Source organism: Meles meles, chromosome 3 (assembly GCF_922984935.1).
Source record: "Meles meles chromosome 3, mMelMel3.1 paternal haplotype, whole genome shotgun sequence".
Taxonomy (NCBI): Eukaryota; Metazoa; Chordata; class Mammalia; order Carnivora; family Mustelidae; genus Meles; species Meles meles.
The window spans coordinates 92,104,926-92,124,658 of record NC_060068.1 but is presented as its reverse complement, the minus strand read 5'-3'; positions in this window follow the sequence as shown (position 1 = coordinate 92,124,658).

Genomic DNA, 19,733 nt, shown 5'->3' with positions numbered 1-19,733 from the left:
GTTTTTTATCTGAAGGTCCCCAATATTTGTATGCCTGTCAGAGAATTTTCACCTGTTTGAGGTTCCTTCCTACTACTTTAACTTTGGGAGACAAAAATCAAGGGTAAGAAGCACATTTATAGTGTGTAACAAATGGTAAGAGCAAACGAACAAAACCATTCCCTGCTTTCCATTTGAAGGTCTCCCTTTTCAGCAAATTGTTGGTAGGCCTTGGAATCAAAGTGAAGGTGTCTGTCCGGAGCTGCAGTCGGCACTATTCCTGTCTGTATGGCTTGTGAGAGGATGGGAGGCAATATTTAAGTTCTACTGAGTCCTTAGGTGTGTGTGTGGTTTGTTTTGTTTTTGTTTTTAATTTTTTTAGTAAAACATTAAATAAACACACATACACAAGAACATGGTAAATCCAGTTTTAGGTTTATGAAGTGCTTCCGAATTGTAAAACAGTCCACCCATTTGTCACTTCCCCCTTGCCTGCCATTCTTTTAAGATCTCTATCATGACTGCCTTCACAATCGCTCCCCTAGTGCTGTCAGATGGGTTATCATTGCCTTGCACTTTTGTTCTTTTGTTAATTTTGGATAAAGTCCTAGAGTGTAGCAATGTTATTGAACTCATTTCTGCTTAGGTCTCAAGTTTCGATAGCTCCTCTATTACCAAGTGGCAGTGCACCCTATAGGCACAATAAATAAATAATACAACACTGAAGCTATAACAAATCACAAAATACATTATTAAAAAATTAAGAAATAAATATCCCCCTCTTACTTAAATAGAGATTGATTTTATAATGTGGAATGCTGAGGAGAGCTGCTCTGAGATATATTAAAGCCTGGGGACAAGGAGAATACACTATAATGGGCATTTTGCTCCCTCAGCCAGTGGAAAAAAAAAATCCTTCCAGTGAATGGATGTTTTTGTGAAATGGAAGGTGATATTGTCTGTTTGTTTGCAAGCCAGGTATGATGCACTGCCCCCTTCGTCATTTGAGGGTGGAAGGACCTGCAGGACACATCTGTCTCTCCTAAGCTCAAACTGTTAGTCTGGATGAAGGTGATGAAGACAGATGCTTTCCTAGAACTGAAGTTGTGGAAGCACTGTGTTTTTTGTTTTTTTTTTTTTGACTTTAAATCATAATGCTGGCTTCCAAAAAGATATTCTTGAACTAGGATTCTGCCAAGCTTCCTCCAAGGTGTCTTATTTAACAAGGAGAGGGTATGGCATAGATCTCTCCACAAGGTGTACAGTTCAGGAAAAATTAAATGGGATCCCTTCTCCAGAGGCACAGAGACTTTCCGTGTACAGGGCAAATCCCATTGGGTCGCTCCACCCTCAGGAAGGGACTCTTGTGTCGCTTACTTGTATGGCAGCAGTGAGTCATGAGAAGCCACTGCTTTTGTCCTGAAGAAGTTTCCATGGCCTCTGCTCTTACTCCATCCTGAAACAGGGTGGCTTTTTCCTCTCCCAGTAAACCTTGCTCACTTCACTGCTCCCATGAATTCTCCCAGTACCGCTGTATAAGGGGGAAAAGCAGTTCCTAGCAACCCCCCCACCTTTTTCCCACTCCAAAATTATGCAGGAACTTTACACTGAGGACATGTGGAGAGAAGTCCTTCATTTCCTTATTTCATTGTTCCCTGTAAAGGTTGCTGGAGGGAACTCAAACATCCTCCCAGACCTGGAAGTTTAAATCCATGCACAAAGAAGTTTGCACCTATTAAGTAGTTTTTCACAGACCACTGGAAATGGTTGCTTCAAAAAGCTGCTCAGTTTGGGGATAAGACTGTGAATAAGTGAGCCCTTCTTGTTCCAAGGGCTCTTTTGGCACTAATTGCCAAGAGCTTGACTTGTATATATGGGTTGGGGTTTTTTTGTTTGTTTTTTGTTTTTTTACATCTGTGTCTTTTTTCTTTCTCACACAAGTCCATAAGGCATGCACATATAGGCAAGGATCATGGTCCTGATACAGCATTTGCTTTTCTTATTCTTCATGGAGACCACACTCTTTCATACCTGGCTGGTAAATGAAGAAGAACAAAATGGAAAATGCAGGGAGGATTTCCATGTGCCAAGCCTGCTGGGGAGTATATCGCTTCCATGCATGTTCTGCTGGCCAAAACTAGATACCTGATCTTACCTATGTTCAAGTGGGGCTGGCAGATGTCCTCCCCAGTTGGGCATCAGCGTGTTGATGGTGAAGACTACAACAGGAAGTCAGAAGGTTGGTGAGAAACATGCCAGCTGGCAGCCCTGAGATCAATTCAGACTCAATGTGGAAAACAAACTTCTCTCCATCCCATGGAATGTCTGAAATTCTTACAGAGATCTTGGGGAATTCTTAGGGATTTAAATTCTCAAGATAACTTCTGCCTTTGGACTTGCACTTCCATATCTACTGTCTATATTCTGCAGTGGTAAGTGTAAAGACAAAAGGCAACCCCGTTTTCATTTTGAATGACCCGATATGCATGCATACACACACACACACACACACTCACTCACTCCACTCACATAAAGTACATGTAAATAAGGTATCCTGCTAAAACTTTCTAGGTCATAGGGATTTATGGAGTGCATTGCAATTTGCATAGCCAGCGATTTCCCATCTATGTGAGTTCTGCCTTAAAGAGAACTTCTCATGTTCTAAGTCATTCTTAGAAACACCCAGCTTCCAGATGGCTCACTGGCTGACCGGTCTTTTTCTTTCCTTTCATTTGCTTTACTCCTCTTCTTTCCCAACCCAGGAGTAAATTTCAAAATTCCTCTGCTTGCATCATAGAGAGCACATTGGTTGGCTTGGGCCCCTACCTCCAACCTCTAGCAGTTGGTCAGGGTTTCCCTGAGACGCTGGGAGGCAGGGATCTTCTGAGACACATCAGAAGCTGTCAGCCACTGCAAGTAAGGATGTAAATCTCTGTTACATGAAGCCACTGTGATTCCAGGTGTTATCAGTTATAGCTGCTGGCCTTATCTTCAGTAACACAAGGCAGGAGCAAAGCAACTTGTTCTATTAAAGAGGTCAGAGATGGTGCACCTGGGTGGCTCAGTGGGTTGGGCCTCTGCCTTCGGCTCAGGTCATGATCTCAGGGTCTTGGGATCGAGCCCCACATTGGGCTTTCTGCTCAGCTGGGGTCCTGCTTCCCCGTCTCTCTCTCTCTGTCAAATGAATAAATAAAATCTTAAAAAAAAAAAAAAAAAGATCAGCGTGGGCCAATGCCTTCTATACACCGATAAGAAACTTGTTTTATTCTAAGTGCGATGGGAGGTCATTGGATTTAAGCATGAGAGAAAAGGAACCCAAGTTTTGTTTCTTGCTACTGTTTATAGATGTCCTGGAAGGAAGGAAATGAGTAGAAGCAGAGAGGTGCATCAGGAGGCTATTGTCATCTTACATTGCCTTGGCTGATAAAGAAATGGGGATGTCATGGCTAAAATTTTCCATGTCAGCTTGGCTGGCCACAGTGCCTAGATGTGTACTCAAACATCAGTCTGTATGTTTATGCGAGGGTGTTTTGGATGAGATGAACATTTAAATCAGTGGACTTTGAGTAAAGCAGATTGCCCTCCATAATGTGGGTAGGTCTCATCCTATCAGCTGAAAGTCTGACATCCCCTGAGCCAGAGCAAATTCTGCAGCAGACAGCCTTTGGACTCAAGCTGCAATGTGGGCTCTCTCTGCTGGGCCTCTAGCCTGCCAGCCCACCCTGCAGATTTTGGACTCGCTAGTCTCCATGATTGTGTGAGCCAATTCCTTAAAATAAATCTCTCTCTCTCTACACACACACACACACACACACACACACACACACACACACACACCATATTGGTTCTATTTCTTTGGACTCAGGATTAATATGGGGAGTGTAAGCCCACCCCGATATCAAGGGGTAGTGGCAGCCATGACAGCACATTCTGCTGTTTTCGAGTACTGTCCTGTGTTCCATGCACTCTGCTTGATGTTTTATACACATCATCTCCTCCAATCACCCAACAAATACCAACTTTTATACCCATTTTGTAAATGAGGAAATCAAGGCTCAGAGAGCTAAATGAGTCACCCATGGTCAACTACCTGCTAAGTGGAAGAACTGCCTGGTCAGAAGCCCTTTTTTTTTTGGATGATTGAATGAGAAAAGAAAAATGTATAGCAGCAGGAACCCCCCCCCCCCAAAAAAAAATCAGGTCTGGGGCTCTAAATCCAAAATTGCGTTTTGCTGATGGCTAAAGCAAATTCATTAAATCCAGTACATTTTCCTTATGTATTAAAATAACATTTGCAATCTGCAAGGGGCCCTTCTTTCTGCTAACGCATGGCAATTATATTTTTACACTGCAACTGCAAATCTGGTTTTTAGTTTTCCCGTTTTGTTTTCATAAGCATACTTTTACAGCCAATTGTGAACGGATTAACAACTTTGGGTGAAATCCATCAGTCTGCTCTGGTGTACCTCCATGGCTGGGAGAGTCTGTTGACAAGGATGGAGCACCGAGGAGCTGGCACTATCTCCAGCAGGCCAAATGGAGCATCAAGTCCCCTAATAAACATTCACTGGGCCTCTGCTGTGTTCCAGATACTGTGCCATGCATTCTGGACTCAGCCTCCTTAGCAGCAAGGAGTCTTTCTTAATTTTCCGGGTTTCCAGAACGTAAAGAAATCCCCATCAGGAAATAAATGCATCTAAACAGCAAAATATTTAGTCTCAGAAACAGAGCCAATTTGATATGTCCAAAATTGTTCTATCTTTGTATCCATTGATCCATATCTCTTAACAGTCTCTAAGCAATTATATCTCAGTGGCAGTACTTTGAAATAATCAACAAAATGGTAATATCTAAAACCCATTCTCTATTGAGCCTCTTTTCTGTAACCTATAGCTATCAAGCAACTCACTCAAGAGCTGCAGTCATTTGAAAGGTGAGGATTGCTAATCCCCAGGATTTAACCCTCTGTCCCATCCACACAGCGGCACTCCAGCTTCTGGGGGATAAGAATGCAGAAAAACCATTCACACTTTGTTTTGCCCTGAGTGGGAGGGATGTACAGAGAAAGCCAGAGTGTATCAACATAGCAGATATATGTTCTTGTGGCTTAAATGATTTCAAAAGGCAGAAGATATTCAAAGAAGGGTGACACCAAGACTTATAGTACAAAGTTAGAATCTTCTTGCGCCTGTTACTACTGCTCCACCTCACCCCCATCTCCCCCACTCCCCCTACCCTCCCCCACTTCTGTGCTCAGGCGGCTCACTGTCATCACATACAAGATGGCAGGAAAGCGATAAGGAACAAAACCTGCTCCGGAGGCAGAAGGCAGATCTAACTCCAGCTGCAGAAGCTGAGGGAGGGTGGAAGGTGCACACAGACCCCAGAGCCAGGTGACAGAGTGGATGACAGAAGGCAGCCAGAAAGGACTGAACTTCTGAGTGATCTGGAAGAGAAAAACATAACTTCGCTTTCTGTCCATAAAATCCCTCACCCTGTAACCACAGCTAGAGTTTTGTGGGAGGAAGCATTCTCAGACAATGGCATTTTGGAGGAGGCATTTTGCCCAAGGCATCAGCAGAATATATTTGTTGTCTGAAGGCAACACATGGAGAACTGTACCTCCAGCTTTTCTGTATTGCCCAGAATCATGCTGTCACCAACAGGAATGCAAAAAGCTAGACTGAGAAATGCAAATGTTGAAGTCTGAGCTGTTTATAAGAGAAGGTCCTGGTCTTAAGAAGACTGAATTCCTGGAATTACAGACAGGAAGACCTGATACCTGACTGGGACACCTGCGATAGGACATGCACTTCCGTATAAGAGAGTGGCCCTCCGGGTGGGCCAGCACAGATTAACCTCCGAGACAGGCATCGTGGGGCAGCATGCACGTGGGAGCATGGGGAGCCGCACTTCATCTGTGCACAGGGCCTCTGTGGGACAGAGGACAAACAGCCAACAGAGGGAGACAGAGTTACTCTTGTGTGGATCTTGTAGGGTGAGCAGTTCACTGGGCTCATGGTAGAAGGGAAGAAATATCTGAAACAAAATACAAAAGCACAGGAATAAGAAACAGGATGACTCATTCACCGATGGCTAGTAAAGAGGGACAGTAGGACAGTAATAATAATTGCCACTGTGGAGTACTTTTCACGTTCATTATTTCATTCAGTACTTCTCACATACCTGTCAAAGCAACATAATTACTAACATTTTACAAATGAGAACTCTTAAGGCAGGGAAGCCGAGTGACTTGCTAAAGGTGGTCTATTGGCCAGTCATGAGCTAGAATTCAAACCCAGGTTTACCCTGGACTGCTTATTATCTCAGCCCCCTGTAAAAACATTTGTGCACTATAAATCATATCCAGCGCATTTAAGAAATCCTTTCTGAATGTGATGACCTCTTCCACTTACCACCTTCTATCTCTCTTCCCATTTGCACTGAAACTTCTTGAGTTCTCGTGTTTTAACGGCATTCCCTCACTTCCCACAGAGCCCACCCTCCGCCTGTTGCGATCACTCTTCCGCCCCCCTTGTTTCACCAAAACTGCTCTTGCCAAGGTCAGTAAGGCCCATGCTTCATTCGAGCGGCTGAATGCTTGCTGGCACTTCTTTTGAGTATTGGCAGCCTTAAACACCAGAACAGTTCTCACTTTTGGCTTCTGTGGGTTAGCTGCCTCCTCCGCTTCCCTCTTTTAGTGTCACAGCCCCTCCTCTTCCCCTTCTCAGTCTCTCTTCCTTGTGTATGGAAGCCCAGCAGAGCTTCTTGTAGTCCTGAAATGTTTTCTCAGCCCTCTGCTGATTTCTAGAAGAGTACCTCTGCTTTTTCATTTTGCTTCTGTTTCAGTATTTTCTGTCCAGCCACAGCTGCTTTGGTGATAGCACCTGTTTCTGCTCTCAGGACCTCCTCTTATTCTTAGCATATATGGTTTGATGGGGCTGAATTGGGGGCTGAATTAGGACCTTCATTCTATTCTCCTTGCTCCAGGAATTGCTTCAGTATGGATACACGGCCACCAGACTCAGGACTTTTGTTCTCACTGTTGAGGAAAGAGAAGCTTACCTTTGCTATGGTCCCTGAACCTGAAAAGATGTAGGTTGGAGGTATGACCACCATTTTGCCACCATGAGGAGGGAACATCCTTGAGAATGAGGCCAAAAGACAAACAGAATAGAGAAACGGGGAGAAAAATGGATCCTCTTGCCTCATTTGAATCTCTGTATTCAGCCATTACTCTAGACCTATACACTTCAACTTGGTAGCCATTAGCCATCTGTGGCTGCTCAACACTTTCTATATTTTAGTATATTTTAGTATATTTTATATTTATGTACAGTATAAATATAAACATACATTTTGATATATAGGGCTGATAAATTATATTAATAAAATTAATTTAGCCTGGCTTGGGGGATGGGAGGGTTCATTTGTTTTGTATGGTTTTTACTTATGTAGCATGGCCAAAAGAAACTTTAAAATTACATGTGTGGCCCACATTATATTTCTATTGGACTATATGATGCTCTAGATGTATGACCAAAAATTTACTTTTTTATTGTTGTTGTTGACACCTACAACCATAAACACAAACAAATGTTTGCAGTCATATAATTTCCTTTACAACCACTTCATATCTTTGTATAGCTCCTTCTCCTGGGTATTAGTCCCAAATATAGCAAAATATCCAGTGGGACAGACTTTTGTTATAAAACTAGTAAGGTGGCCTTTAAATGTTTCTACCAATTTTCTATCTCTTCCAGTATAGACATTAATTTATATTCGGAAAAAACTTTCTTCATTTTAAGAAAATAATTGGAAAAGACAATTTTCTGACCCAATGGTAAAGCAAATATGTATGTGTCATTTTTGAAGAAGATTGTTCATCTGTTAACCAGATGTAAATGTCTGAAGTTGACATGTTGCACTTTTTGTTTAGAAATGCAAATTAATATATTTTTAGTAGGATTGTGCACTTGAAAAGATTTTTTTTTTCTAAATGTGATTCTTAAAAACTAATGTGTCAGCACATTATTCTTTGTTCTTGGGTGTATGTGTATGCATATGCTCACACACACACACACACACACACACACACGGGCTCCATCTTAAAATTACTTATTGGAGATCAGGAGCAGAACCAGATGATGACAGAATAGAAGGAGAAGCATATCTTTACCTTAAACTAGGGGGCAGAGAGCCAAAAGGAACCAGATAGGAAATACCGTCTGGAGTGAAAACCCACTTGTGATGTTATTTCAGGTAGTATAATCTAGATTTTGGGAAACTGAGCGGCAAATTTTGTGATTGCCCTGTCTGAGTGCTGAGGACCAGACCACACACTATTGTCTAAGAGTTGACTTTTCCCCTGAAGAAAATAGCTGTAAGCCTGAGAGAGAGAAGTATTTCTCTTCTCTTAAAGCCCAGGAGCAAATCTGTCCTCTTGAGTAGGAGGGACAGGATACAGAACTGCCATTGTGGTCTGACCACTGTAAATGTTACAGCAGACTGAGGAGTCTAAGAAAAGGGTCAGAGCCAGAAGATAACCACTTATTAAAGCACAAGATCTAGAAGTAGAAGTTAGTTAATATCTTAGTTTTCCTCTTCTGTGTTCTAACTACCTTTTAGTCTCCTCAAGCTGTCTGTAGAATTTTGTTAAATACTGCTGTCTGGTCTGTGTGTGCTCTGTATGGTTAAGAGAACTATATGTGTCCATCCTGGGATCAAACAGTAGAATGCAGAAACCTGATGTAGTTCAGGGAAGTCAAATATAAGTTGCAAGAGCTGATTTACCTCCTGGGTCTCCTATAGTGTGTAGAGGAAAGATGGCTGGTGGAGGTGACAGCTGACCTCCAGGAGGAATTGGTGTGACATGTGAGCATGACTGAGGAAATCCCAGAAGGTTCTTGGCAGGGAACCTAGTAGAAAAAATTAAATTCCAGTGACCTGTGCAGGGAGACCTCAGACTTTTTTTAGCTGGGTATTAAATGACAAAATGAGTAGAAAAGACAATAATACTCATCAAATGCTCCATGTGCTTCTTAGTACTTCCTAGCATCCATAGCATTAGCTGGGGTCATGTGGCTAGTATTGCTGAGTGAGCTATGAAGAGAAATGAAGAGGCGAGGCACAATTTTCCAGGATCTTTTCCTCCTAGGTGGCAACCAAAGGTGACATATTCCAGTTAGTATAGCTACAGGATTAAAGAGCGGCCATCAGTGTGGGTCTCTGTGTGCAGAGGAGAGCCTGCCTCCAGTCTTTTCGAAGCATATAATGTAGCTGAGATATAAACTTTTGTGTTCATTAAGCCATGGGATTTTTGTGAGTTTGTTTACACTGCATCATAATCTAGTCTATTCTCATGGGCACACCATGTAATATGGTTGGCATGGTGCAAGGTACAAAGTAATACTTCATAAATATTAGCTATTATGCAAGCCTGTGTCCCGCTTGCCTTCAGACCCATTCCTTGACTTTACTATGTTCTGAGGTCTATAACAAGAGGACAAAAGACTGCAGGCTATGTTTCAGGGCTCCTATGCCTTCTGGTTTCTGGTTGGGCTCAGGTAAAAGGCACTGAAAGAAGCAGAAACTCAGAATAATATGAGAAGTCTGGATGTTTCTCCCCCTTTTTCTGCTTTGGATGGCATCTCTAGCAGAAAGTGCATGTTTAAATTATTAAAAGAAAATAACAAGCAATCTAAAATTCTATACCCAACAAAAGTCTCCTTGAAAAATGAAGACCAAATAAAGGCATATTCAGGAACACCAAAACAGACAGAATTATTCATCACCAAATCCATACTAAAACAAATACTCAGGGGATTCTTCAGAATCTCAGATGGAATCATGGACACACAGGAAGGAATAAAGAGCAACAGAAGAGATAAGATATTTATAGATAAATCTAGATGACCATGGAATGAACAATAATTTAAAAATCTGGTGCGATTAAAAATACGTGTACAACTAAAGTTTTGTAAAATCTGGCTTGTTGAAATTTTCTGGTTTGTTGGGAAAATACCAATTTAAAAGTGACTTTATTAAGTCAAGGATGCATACTGTAGAGGTAACCATTGAAAGAATAATATAATATATATCGATAATAAGATATTTGGGCAATAGAAAAAATTATTTGATTAATGCAAACTGTGGCAAGAAAGAAGAATATTAGAACCAAAGAACAGTTGGGGAAAAAAAATACTAAGATGGCAAATTTAAACCCAATATATCATTAAGTTAAATGTAAATGGATTACATATTCTAATTAGATAATAAATATTGTCACACTTGATTTTTAAAAAACTCAGTTATATGCTGTATATCTAAGATACATCATAAATATAAAGACAGGTTGGAAGGAAAATGATGCAAAAAAGATAGACCGTAAATACAATAACTAAAATGGCTAGAATAACTAAACTAACATCTGACAAAAATGGATTTTAAGGCAAGAAGTGACTATAACAGGGAAGAAGCCTTCTAACTAGTCTTTAACTATAGCTGGTGCTCTCTCTGTTCAAATCTTCAGCTACAAAGTGGTTGTTCCAGAATATTAGCCTGGTTTTATTTTATCCCTATTCAAATCCCCTTAATGACTTCTCATTGTATCTAAAAATAGCCCCAGTTCTGTCATCTTTCCCATGTCTTCTTCTCCATGTTGACCTCTTGCAACTTATCATTTCCCTTGGGCTTCAGCCAGAGCCAGAGTCTTTCAGCTCCTGAAACAGACCAGAATCTCTTTGAAGACATTCTCTTTCCTCTGAGCTTCATACCTAGCACCCCTTCATCCATCCTGGACCTCAGCTCTTCTTTAGTCTGTCTAACTTCCACTCATCTTTAAGGTTTTGGTATGATGTCCATTACCAAACCAATATTCCTGTCCCCTAGCAAGCACAAGACAAACGGAGTCTTAGAAGGCACATCCCTGTTAGGGCTTGTCCTCTCTCCTCCTTACATTTTGGAACTTTGTAACCAACATGCAAAGAAATCTATGCTGGTGGAACAAAGGATAAGAGACCACATGGAGCCAAGACAAGGTATCTGAGAACTTCATAGACCAGTCTGCCAAAAAAGAGACACATTAGGTCATCCTAGACCATTCAGCTCCAGCCAAACTGACCCTCAGCAAAAAAGCCGCTTCAGATATTCCAGTTATCCTTGCCAACCCATCAAATTGTGAGCTACATTAAATAAATGTTGTTACAGACTAACAAGTTTTACGTTGTTGGTTTCATAGCAAAAGATAATTGATACAATAGTCAATCTTTATGTGAAATCTCATAGTAAATAACTTGAAATACTCATCATATTTATTGTACTTTAAAACATCTTCTTTTGGGCATCCTTGTCGTGTTCCTGATCTCAACGGGAAGGCTGCAAGCTTTTTCCCACTGAGGAAGATATTTGCTGTGGGTCTTTCACAGATAGATTTTATGAAGTTCAGGAATGTTCCCTCCATCCCTATACTTTGAAGCGTTTTCATCAGGAACGTATACTGGATTTTGTCAAATGCTTTTTCTACATCAATTGAGAGGACCATGTGGTTCTTCTCTCTTCTCTTATTGATTTGTTCTATCACATTGATTGATTTGCGAATGTTGAACCAACCTTGCAACCCAGGGATGAATCCCACCTGGTCGTGGTGGATAATCTTTTTAATGTGCTGCTGGATCGTGTTTGCTAGGATTTTGTTGAGAATCTTTGCATCCATATTCATCAGTGATATTGGTCTGAAATTCTCCTTTTTGGTAGGGTCTTTGCCTGGTTTGGGGATCAGGGTAATGCTGGCTTCATAAAAAGAGTCTGGAAGTTTTCCTTCTGCTTCAATTTTTTGGAACAGCTTCAGGAGAATTGGTGTTATTTCTTCTTTGAAATTTTGGTAGAATTCCCCAGGGAATCCGTCAGGTCCTGGGCTCTTGTTTTTTGGGAGGTTTTTGATCACTGCTTCAATCTCGTTACTAGATATCAGTCTATTCAGGTTGTTAATTTCTTCCTGGTTCAATTTTGGGAGTTTGTAGTTTTCCAGGAATGCATCCATTTCATCTAGGTTGCCTAGCTTATTGGCATATAACTGTTGGTAATAATTTCTGATGATTGTTTCTATTTCCTTGGTGTTCGTTGTGATCTCTCCCTTTTCATTCATAATTTTATTATTTTGGGCTTTCTCTCTTTTCTTTTGGATTAGTATGGCCAATGGTTTATCGATCTTATTGATTCTTTCAAAAAACCAGCTTCTAGTTTCATTGATACGTTCTACTGTATCTCTCGTTTCTACCTCATTGATCTCTGCTCTAATCTTGATTATTTCCCTTCTTGCATGTGGAGTTGGTTTGATTTGTTGTTGATTCTCCAGTTCTTTAAGGTGTAGAGACAGCTGGCGTATTCTGAATTTTTCAATTTTTTTGAGGGAGGCTTGGATGGCTATGTATTTCCCCCTTAGAACCACCTTTGCTGTATCCCATAGGTTTTGGACTGAAGTGTCTTCATTCTCATTGGTTTCCATGAATTGTTTAAGTTCATCTTTGATCTCCTGGTTGATCCAAGCATTCTTAAGCAAGGTTGACTTTAGCTTCCAGGTGTTTGAGTTCCTTCTGAACTTTTCCTTGTGATTGAGTTCCCGTTTCAAAGTGAGTTTGTGATCTGAGAATATGCAGGGAATAATGTCAGTCTTTTGGTATCGGTTGAGTCCTGCTTTGTGACCCAGTATGTAGTCTATTCTGGAGAAGGTTCCATGTGCACTTGAGAAGAATGAATATTCTGTTTTTTTAGGGTGGAATGTTTTGTATATGTCTATGAGGTCCATCTGGTCCAATCTCACCACTCTTGTTCAACGTAGTATTAGAAGTTCTAGCAACGGCAGTCAGACAACAAAGAGAAATAAAAGGTATCCAAATTGGCAAGGAAGAAGTCAAACTCTCTCTCTTCACAGATGACATGATTCTTTATATGGAAAACCCCAAAGACTCCACCCCCAAACTACTGGAACTCATACAGCAATTCAGTAAAATGGCAGGATACAAAGTCAATGTACAGAAATCAGTGGCTTTCTTATACACTAACAATGAAAATACAGAAAGGGAAATTAGAGAATCGATTCCATTTACCATAGCACCAAGAACCATAAGATACCTGGGAATAAACCTAACCAAAAAGGTAAAGGACCTGTACTCAAGGAACTACAGAACACTCATGAAAGAAATTGAAGAAGACACAAAAAGAAGGAAGACCGTTCCATGCTCTTGGATTGGAAGAATAAACATTGTTAAAATGTCTATACTGCCTAGAGCAATCTATACTTTTAATGCCATTCTGATCAAAATTCCACCGGTATTTTTCAAAGAGCTGGAGCAAATAATCCTAAAATTTGTATGGAATCAGAAGAGACCCCGAATTGCTAAGGAAATGTTGAAAACTGGCGGCATCACGTTACCTGATTTCAAGCTTTACTACAAAGCTGTGATCACCAAGACAGCGTGGTACTGGCATAAAAACAGACACATAGACCAGTGGAACAGAGTGGAGAACCCAGATATGGACCCTCAACTCTATGGTGAAATAATCTTCGACAAAACAGGAAAAAATATTCAATGGAAAAAAGACAGTCTCTTCAATAAATGGTGCTGGGAAAACTGGACAGCGATATGTAGAAGAATGAAACTCGACCATTCTCTTACACTGTACACAAAGATAAACTCGAAATGGATAAAAGACCTCAACGTGAGACAGGAATCTATCAGAATCCTAGAGGAGAACATAGGCAGTAACTTCTTCGATATCAGCCACAGCAACTTCCTTCAAGATATGTCTCCAAAGGCCAAGGAAACAAAAGCGAAAATGAACTTTTGGGACTTCATCAAGATCAAAAGCTTCTGCACAGCAAAGGAAACAGTCAACAAAACAAAAAGGCAACCCACAGAATGGGAGAAGATATTTGCAAATGACAGTACAGACAAAAGGTTGATATCCAGGATCTATAAAGAACTTCTCAAACTCAACACACACAAAACAGATAATCATATCAAAAAATGGGCAGAAGATATGAACAGACACTTCTCCAACGAAGACATACAAATGGCTATCAGACACATGAAAAAAATGTTCATCATCACTAGCCGTCAGGGAGATTCAAATTAAAACTACATTGAGATACCACCTGACACCAGTTAGAATGGCCAAAATTAGCAAGACAGGAAACGTGTGTTGGAGAGGATGTGGAGAAAGGGGAACCCTCTTCCACTGTTGGTGGGAATGCAAGTTAGTGCAGCCACTTTGGAGAACAGTGTGGAGATTCCTGAAGAAATTAAAAATAGAGCTTCCCTATGACCCTGCAATTGCACTGCTGGGTATTTACCCCAAAGACACAGATGTAGTGAAAATAAGGGCCATCTGTACCCCAGTGTTCATTGCAGCAATGGCTACGGTCGTCAAACTGTGGAAAGAACCAAGATGCCCTTCAGTGGATGAATGGATAAGGAAGATGTGGTACATATACACAATGGAGTATTATGCCTCCATCAGAAAGGATGAATACCCAACTTTTGTAGCAACATGGACGGGACTGAAAGAGATTATGCTGAGCGAAATAAGTCAAGAAGAGAGAGTCAAGTTTCATATGGTCTCACTTATTTGTGGAGCATAACAAATAACATGGAGGACATGGGGAGATGGAGAGGAGAGGGAGTTGAGGGAAACTGGAAGGGGAGATGAACGGGAGACTATGGACTCTGTAAAACAATCTGAGGGTTATGAAGGGGCGGGGGGGGGTGGGAGGTTGAGGAACCAGGTGGTGGGTAATAGGGAGGGCACGTACTGCATGGAGCACTGGGTGTGATGCCAAAACACTGAACACTGTTATGCTGTAAATAAACCAAAAAAAATCTTCTTTTGGAACAAGCATACAAAAATAAACTGTAATTGGTATATGTTGGCCACCTGTTACATTTCTTGATGAAATATTTTATATAATGTAAAATTTTTGTAATGTGATGATGCTCTAGGTATTAACTTACCATTCTCTTGGATACTTGCAACTCTCCTGGTTCTGGCTTCTCCATCTCTCATTCCATGGATGAATCCCAGATCTCTCTGGGCCTCAGTCTCCTTTCGTAAGGGGGGGGGGGGATAACAACACACACTTCACAGAGCTGTTCCAAGTATGTCAGTTAGCCTTATAAATGTGAGTGCCCTGCACACAGGTAATCTATGATAACAGATGAGCAGCCCTAAATTCCTCAGATGGTTTTTTATTTCCAGTCTAAATGAAATTGGTGTGAAGCACAGGGACGACGTGGCGTAGTCCCCAGTGGACTCCTGGTAGCCCCATGCCTTCTTGTCTTCCTAAAGAGACTTATTTAGATGGATTTGAGCTCCTTCAACATTAGAGACTTGCTTTGTCGTGGTTCAAGTGTAGCTAGAAAATCTACGCCATCCATCAACTTAGCCTGTAACAGGTAACTTCCTTCTTTTGATCAACACATGAGCAAACAAACAACATTTAAAATAGAGAACTCTACAACCAGTGTTTAAACCAATATAACCATGTCGGTTTCCTCTAATAGACTAGAATGGACTGGGTTTATAAGGAGAGACCTAAGTGACCACAGGAATTCTTTGTAATCCTTTGGTGGTGCCAGGGGTGGAAAAGACAACTATTTTTCTAGATAGTCTTTTCCCTTTTCAAAGATGACAGTGACGATAATACATGCAGCACTCAGGCTGAGAAAATGGATCCAGGGCTGCCAGCTTTTCAACACCGAGTCTGTATATATGTCTTCTGTTTTGGGGGTAGCAGGGTCAGCTCCTATTTCAAGGACCTTTCCGTGCTGACAGTACTTTTCTACCTGAACTACAAGGTACCTTTGCCCTAAGTGAGTGGGTCTGTTCATTTGTCTATTGGTGTAATTTCCCAGCAATCAGCAAGTTGCCACTCCCTCTCTAATGATGACTGAGTTTTTTTATTTGCCAAGCAGCCAGGCAGTATTTATCAGTTTCCCCTGCTGCTTGCTTTTAAGTGATCACTGATCTATAATTCCTCTTTAGTTTATCACTCAGGTCTACTTTATAAGATGACTATTTACGAGGCAATATGAATGTTGGCTGGCCTTGAACAGTTACAGCAACAGTTCATTTCAAGTGTCCCATTGTTATAAATACGTTTTGCTCTTCATTCAACTCATCACAAAGTGGAAATAAAGAGAACAATTAATTTTTCTCTATAGCTTTTCAGTTATGTGAGCTTGTCTCATCTGGGCTTTCACCTCCCTATCAGCCTGCAAGTAAACTCTCAACTCATAAGACACCCAAGAAATAGGTGATTTCTTTCTGAGATTCCGAACATTAGGGTGAAAAGCATTTGATGGGTTTGACTCTAAAGTGGAAGAAATGTCTACTGGGTATGTATTCAAATACAAGAATTAAATTTCAGCACTGCAAAAACAAACACTTCTAGGATTTTTCAAATACTCTTTGTCTTTTCCCCCAAATACAATTTGCATTTGCTAAGTTTCTTTTGTGGTTTTTTTTTTTTTTAACATCTTGACATTTGAATCTCATGAGAGTCTATTAGGTGTTCCTTAATAAATTATTCTAAATCTCATTAATTTCTTATCTGCAAGGTACTTCTTTTAACGAAAGAGCATTGAATTGTAAATCCTTTTCAAAGTATTTATTAGGAGATATTGCTTTGTGACCTTTATGGCCATTATTTTGGCAGAACCGTTATGAAAATAAACTTAGTTCCTAGAGTGTTTAAACAGAAAGAGTATACTCAGGCTAACTTTCCATCTAAAGTCATCCAAAATATGCTCTAAGGATAGAGAAGAGCCATTTTGTTTAGAAAGTCAATCTTTTTAATTCTGCCCCCCTTTTTTTTTTCTGGGTAGACTAAACAAATAAGTCACCACAGGCACTGTGCGTTTTTCTATTCCTTTCTCTTGGGATGAAATATGAAATAATCTACAAAGTAATTTGATCCAGCAATTAAAAACAAGGACATGAATTACACTAACAACTGTCACATAGAAAGAATTAATTCCCTCATAACACTGCTTGATGTTACAGACCCTGGGTGATTACGAACAGATTGTAATTGGAAAAGAGCCAGACCAATTCAGGTATTTCCAAAACACAGGGGTAAGTCTCAACTCGCAAACAGAGAACATTTTTTACTACCCACAGGAGTATCTTTTTGCAGTTGGTGCTCAGATGTTTATCTAGTGATTATTCAATGCACCCAGCGATGCAACCATCCAAGGTACTACATGTGGCCATGCCACTGATCCTTGCTTCTGAGAGTTAGCACCTCATTAATGGAAAGCAGAGCTTCTGGAGGTTGTGTTTCTAGAAATGATGTCCCCCCGAGTATGGATTATTGGCTGCTTGTGTTTAGCAGCATAGTAAGTCATTCTAAATAATGGACATTAGCTAGCTGGTGTGTCATTAGGCAAAGTAGGTAGAGGACAGTGATGCTTGCTGCTTAGTGGGAGAAATTTTATTTTCCCAATGATGTGCAGATTTTATGGCCTCTTTCAAATACTTCATCATTTCTGGTCTGAGGCAAAGCTCTTTATTGAAGAAAACTGTTGTACCCTGATATAATGAAAAGAACTTAATATGGAAAGTCAGAGGATCTAGGTTTTTTTCCCTTCCTCCTTATAAAAGTACATCATAGAAAAAGAAAATGTACAAAAAAGTACATGGTATAAAAGTACATAATATAGAAGTATATAATAATTTTTTAAAGCATGGTAAAAGACAAGAAAAAAATTCTTAATAATTAATCTACCCAGGGATAACCCCTATTAACATTTTGGAGTGGGGGGGGGTTCTAGTCTTTTTTGCATTTTTTGAGGTTGGGATCATTCTTTTTATATGGTTCATACCCTGTTTTGTTTTATTCTGTTTGCTTAAAATTTGTGGTGTATTTTGCCATGTCATTGAAAATCCTGACATATAATTTATAACAACTGCAAAATAGTCTATCTTTTGGATGTTCTAGAATTTATTTCAATAGTCTCCTGATGTTGTCTTCATTTTTAACTACATATTTGTACATAAATCTTTGTCTACATTTTTGCCATTTTCTTTGGATGATTTTCTAAATGAGGAGCAACTGGGGCAAAGGATGTGAGCATTTTTTGCAAGTTTCTTTCTCTTTTTAAAGAGAATTTTATTCTCCTTTCTGATTGCAATATGGACTCATTGCAAAAACAAAGAAACAAAGAAAAACCATGACACTTAAAAAAAATACCATTGTTTCCCCACCAAGTCCATCTGTCCATCCGTCCATTCATCCATCCATCCTTCCTTCCTTCCTCCTCTTTCCATGGAGCAGGGATGGAATTGTATTATTTAAAAACAGTTTCATAATTTTCTTTTCTTGTCTCGCAATATACTGTGGACACAAAGAACATAGTCTTTTTAAGGCTGTTGATACATGTAAAACTGATGTCCAGAAAGGCCCCTCAGTGCCGCTGTCATCTGTGGGACAGACGTGACCATTCATTCTATCAGTGCCATCACCAAATATGGCCTCCACTGCAATGATTGCTACTGAATGGTAACTTGTTCTAGCTTTCTATGTCTTTTTCACTTTGGTCTCTTGAGTTCCCACTTTTGCCGTTTGGTACCACTTCGCCCATTTACTCATGAAGTCTTAGGTATATATCAATTTGTATGAGCTTTTGGTATGATAAGTAGTTTTGACCTTTTTCATTATTGTGGCAAATGCTTTTCTTTGTTTCTTGTTTGTCTCTTAATTCTATTTATTTTTTTAACTGGGCTCTTAAAATTGATTCAAATTTATTTTCTTTCCATGTAGTACTTTTCTCTTGTTTTCAAATGCAGACAATCCCTCCACATACAGGAACAGGTAAATATTGAACTTTTGTTTCCTCTTCACAGTTTTTATTTTAATATACTTGTGATTTATTATGGAATACAGCAGAAGATTAGGATCTACATTGAATTCTGTTTCCAAATATTCAACCCTTCCTGTTATATCACTAGGGTTTTTTTGTTTTTGTTTTTTTGTTTTGTTTCGTTTTTACATGTATAAAGTTCTTCTGTGTAGAAAAGTGTCTATGCCTTTCCTTCTAGACTGTAAGGTTCATGCATGCAGGCCAATTTATTGTAGTTGCCTCATGCCTTCTCCGGGCCCCTTTCTTTTCAGCCTAATGTAGTTTACAGAAGCTGAGGAGAATTGGAATTTCTGCAGGGAAGTAAAAATCCAGCCCGTGGTAAACTCAGCAAAATGTGTTATCCTACCCCCAAAATCCTATAGATGTGAAAAAAATATTATGAGCTATGCCTGAAAAAAAGATAGAAATATCAAATCTATGAAATGCAATTTATGTAGAAAGAAAAACCTCTTTGAGATCTGATTGAATTCTAGGTGTATAGTACTTTCCTAATGAATAGCCATGGCCCTTTAATTTTATGTTAAATGGTTAATCATAGGGTTTTAATTCTCCTTATTATGGTTTTAAAAGAAAATGCAAATGTTACGTGTACTGGGTGTGCAAACAGTGGGGACAATATATGTTAGGTTAAATTTCTCCAGAAAAAGAGGCTGCTTCATTAACTCCAGCTTCCAAAATATAAGCTCAGAAGTACCGTTTTCTTAAAGGTTTTGATTTCTGAAAACTTAAAGCATAAGGCAATTTTGGATTTCCATCCTGAGTCTCTCTCTCTTTTAATGAAACATGAGAGCAGCTACAATACCATTGGTTGTATCTTTAGAGACAGGTCAGAGG